The following is a 4,862-nucleotide window of genomic DNA, read 5'->3' on the forward strand; positions in this document are numbered from 1 at the left end:
CCGGGACCCACTTTAAAAAAATGTTTTGGAATAACAGTGATTGTCGTGGGGCCTTCTTGTGCTTTACATTGCAGCAGTTTCTATCAAGTTTAATGAACGTCATTGTGTTGCATTATTACTTCCAATATATGTAATCCTTTTGTCTCCTTAAAAGTGCAAATGACTATTAGTTTCAGTTCAACTCAGTAATTTGTGCATCTTTTAGCGTTAATCCAAAACATTTTTTTGTTTCTTTGTCTGGTAGAGGTAATGGAAACCAGTAGTCTGTTAAAAGTGCCAAATGGTTTACAGTTAATCATTGAACAAGTGATGAAAGTTTTTAAAATGGTGCTTTCTTTATGTTACCAAAAGGGACTGTTTTTTAGCTTGGAACTCTACAGTACACTGAAATAATGTAAATAAAATACATTTATTTCAATAATAATACAAAATTAGACCATTTACAAAATAAGGAAATTAAAAATTTATCTTAAATCTCTTATTCCAGAGGTCTGTTCAAAGAGAACACTGGTGAAAAAAGGAAAGTCACATTTTTTTCTAACTGAATGTGATTTAGATTTACTTGAAAGATGAAAAGTATAAACACTCAAATGAGACTGTTGCCCTGGCAACGTTAAATCCAGTAAATCCAGCCCCAAGACTGTAAGGTAGCTGACTTTGTGATATCCATTTTGAACGCTGACACATTAGAGTGCATATTTTAGTCAGAACACTTACCCCCGGTCCTCAGAAATCTCTCCGCAGATCCAAAGTGTGTCATTTGTTCAAACCGCATAAAGTGTAAAATTCTGACAATCATATTTATCTAAGATCGTAAATGTCTCAAAGAATTCAGTTTGGGATTCACCATGCTTATACTGGACCTGTCCAGGGTGTACCCCGCCTCTTGCCCGATGACAGCTGGGACAGGCTCCAGGTGTAGGATTTACACGTGTAATAGTGTAACCAGACTTATAAGCATTCTGAACGTGTGCTCTACGGAGACAAATGGGACACTGTCTGATAATTGGCTACCTCTGCCTCAACTGCGAGCAAGCTAGTAGCCAAAATAACATTTCCCCTGCTGCATGGTCAGATGAGATCAATATTAGATGGAAAGGATGCACTGAAACTTGCTCTCAGCTTCACTGCTGCCATATACAGAGAGCAATAATTCACCCAGAGTACATCATACCACACCCCAAAATAAGCATTGTTGAGAAAGAAATACCCACATGCTGCTGAATTCAGCTCCCAGCATGCTTCACGACTGCAGTGTTTCAGCATGCTGATGTGGGAGTACTCATCATTTTGTGGGTATTCCCTTTTCAATGCTGGTGCTTACACTGCTCACTTTGGTGCGACGCTAAAGCCCACAGTCTAGTTAAATTCACTAGTTTTGCACGTCTGCAGCAGTTTAGAAGTTCAACCACTGCCACTGTATTTCAAAAGCTAAGTAGACCTTTAGCTGTCAGCTGAAATGACAGGTAATCATTACCTTGTCTTGTCTTGAGAGGTGGATTTAGTTTAGCTTGGTTCTCTGCAGGATGATTAGATAGCTTGAACTCTTGAAGTCAAATCAATACTGGATATTTGGCCAAGACCAATAAATACTCTTATACACTGATCAGGCATAACATTATGACCTAATGTCCTAATATTGTGTAGGTCTCCCTTGTGCTTCCAAAACAGTTGTGACTCATCAGAGAATGGACATGGGCCTTCTGAGGGTGTCCTGTGGTGTCTGGCAACAGAATGTTGTTAGTGGGGACCTAATATGGGTTGAGGGGAGGGGCCTCCGTGGATCATCCCACAGATACTTGATCAGTTTGGGATCTAATGAATTTGGAGGCCAGGTCAACACCTTGTGCTGTTCTTCATGTTTTTTTGAGTTGTTCCTAAACCGTTATTGTGTGTGTGTCTGTGTCAGGCTGCATCCTGCTGGGGATGGCTGCTGCCATCAAGGAGTGTCATTGCTATGGGGTGGGGGTGCCTGGTCTGGTCTAGGTGGGTGGTACTTGTTTTAGTCTACATGAATGAATGCCAGGTCCAAAAGTTTCCCAGAAGAACATTGAATTGTCACAAGAAGGTTAATGTTATTTACTTTTCCTGTCAGTGGTTTTAAGGTTGTGGCTGATGACAGTGTTTATCCTTATATATATATATATATACACTATATTACCAAAAGTATTCGCTCACCCATTCAAATGATCAGAATCAGGTGTTCTAATCACTTGGCCTGGCCCCAGGTGTATAAATTCAAGCACTCAGGCATGCAGACTGTGAAACAAGACATTTGTGAAAGAATGGGCCGCTCTCAGGAGCTCAGTGAATTCCAGCGTGGAACTGTCATAGGATGCCACTTGTGCAACAAATCCAGTCGTGAAATTTCCTCGCTCCTAAATATTCCACAGTCAACTGTCAGCTCTATTATAACAAAATGGAAGCGTTTGGGAAAAACAGCAACTCAGCCACGAAGTGGTAGGCCACGTAAAGTGACGGAGAGGGGTCAGCGGATGCTGAAGCGCATAGTGCAAAGAGGTCGCCGACTTTCTGCACAGTCAATTGCTACAGAGCTACAAACTTCATGTGACCTTCAGATTAGCCCAAGTACAGTACGCAGAGAGCTTCATGGAATGGGTTTCCATGGCCGAGCAGCTGCAGCCAAGCCACACATCACCAAGTGCAATGCAAGGCGTCGGATGCAATGGTGTAAAGCAGGGGTCTTCAACGTTTTCCAGGCCAAGGACCCCCAATCTGATGGAGAGATGGAGCGGGGACCCCCTACTTATATATATATATTGTATAAAATTGTGTTTTATATTAAACCGGTCCTATAGTATGGCACAGCAGCATAGATCGTTTATTTACATCAAGATGGTTGACTCTGTTGCCGTTTATGATCACTACTATCAGGAAATCGCCCATAAATATATGTTATATAATAGTTAGAGCCTTGATTCTTTTCCCCATAATCCCCAAGCTGTATAACATTTAAAAAGAACTTCATGTGTGTTTAAAAAAAATTGTGGAGGTGAATATAAAAAAATGTCTAATCAATCAAAACATTTTCGCGACCCCCCTGCAGTACCTCCGCGGACCCCCTAGGGGTCGCGGACCCCCTGTTGAAGACCTCTGGTGTAAAGCACGCCGCCACTGGCCTCTAGAGCAGTGGAGACGCGTTCTCTGGAGTGATGAATCACGCTTTTCCATCTGGCAATCTGATGGACGAGTCTGGGTTTGGAGGTTGCCAGGAGAACGGTACATTTCAGATTGCATTGTGCCAACTGTGAAATTTGGTGGAGGAGGAATTATGGTATGGGGTTGTTTTTCAGGAGCTGGGCTTGGCCCCTTAGTTCCAGTGAAAGGAACATTGAATGCTTCAGGATACCAAAACATTTTGGACAATTCCATGCTCCCAACCTTGTGGGAACAGTTTGGAGCGGGCCCCTTCCTCTTCCAACATGACTGTGCACCAGTGCACAAAGCAAGGTCCATAAAGACGTGGATGACAGAGTCTGGTGTGGATGAACTTGACTGGCCTGCACAGAGTCCTGACCTGAACCCGATAGAACACCTTTGGGATGAATTAGAGCGGAGACTGAGAGCCAGGCCTTCTCGACCAACATCAGTGTGTGACCTCACCAATGCGCTTTTGGAAGAATGGTCAAAAATTCCTATAAACACTCTCCTCAACCTTGTGGACAGTCTTCCCAGAAGAGTTGAAGCTGTAATAGCTGCAAAAGGTGGACCGACATCATATTGAATTCTATGAGTTAGGAATGGGATGGCACTTCAGTTCATAGAATGAGTAAAGGCAGGTGAGCGAATACTTTTGGTAATATAGTGTATATATATATCTTTGTGACCGTGATTCGCATCTTCTATATTCTCTCCTTGTATTTGAAAACTGTACGGTTAGGTTAATATTTGTAGATTGTTACAGCCATAGCATTTGATTCACGTCAGTCTTCTGAACATTTGTGACTTCTCTCCACATGTCTTTTAACTTCGAGCATACCTGTATAATAACTAAATATGTTTTCTAAAACTTTAAAAACACCACTGAGATAAAATTAAACCTAAACTGGTGAATTGCTTTCTGTTCTGTATGCGAGAATGTTTTTATAAAATTTGCATTCATTTTGGCTGCCGGGGAGCAGCAGGACAAGCTTCAACATAACACCACATTAAGTCTGAATGTGTGACCAAGCAGTTGACCATTTACACAACCCGCAAAGCATTTATTGGGTGTCACGTTACTACACACACATCCATTATTCACCAATTTTGCTCAGTTTTGGTCTCCACCAACTACCGAGAGAAATACCATCAGTTTTTTGTGGGATTCTGTCTATTTACTGCTCAGTTCTTCCATTCCCTCCTGAAAACATCTGCTTTCTGCAACAGGAAATGTGGAAAATGAATTGAAATAAATTAACCTGAAGATCTTAAAAACAAGAGAAAGATGTTACTTTGGGCTGAAGGGAACTGCAAATTCAGGTCACACAGCGCAGTTTTCTGCATAGGTTGGACAGGCCAATGATGCCTTTCAGTTAAGTGATGTATTAACATAAAAGTACAGATCAGTGTAGTTTTAAAGTAATTTAATAATACAGAAAACCAGATTCATGCATTTTAGTGGCATTAGATTGAACTTATCCGCCATATCATTTGAGTTTATATTTTTGATTCTTGACAAGTTAACCATTTAAGGGTTTTAGTGAATTTCAAGAGAAATCTTAAATGCACTCTAGCATACAACCATGAATATATATATATATATATATATATATATATCTATCTCACAGCTGGAACATAACCTATTCCGTTCCCTCAGCTAAATTAGTAACACACGCCAAGAAACACCCAACCTTCACATA

General features: G+C 41.0%; 1 protein-coding gene across 1 annotated transcript in view; it reads right to left on the reverse strand.

The window, feature by feature from the left end:
- Positions 1 to 4,862, reverse strand: part of LOC311496176 (uncharacterized protein) — a gene marked incomplete at its 3' end in the record, with an annotated part of 351,079 nt that overhangs the window by 154,033 nt on the left and 192,184 nt on the right. The gene's annotated exons all lie outside the window — the stretch shown is intronic.

The sequence above is a fragment of the Chelon labrosus genome, assembly GCF_963514085.1.
Source record: "Chelon labrosus genome assembly, chromosome: 11".
Taxonomy (NCBI): domain Eukaryota; kingdom Metazoa; phylum Chordata; class Actinopteri; order Mugiliformes; family Mugilidae; genus Chelon; species Chelon labrosus.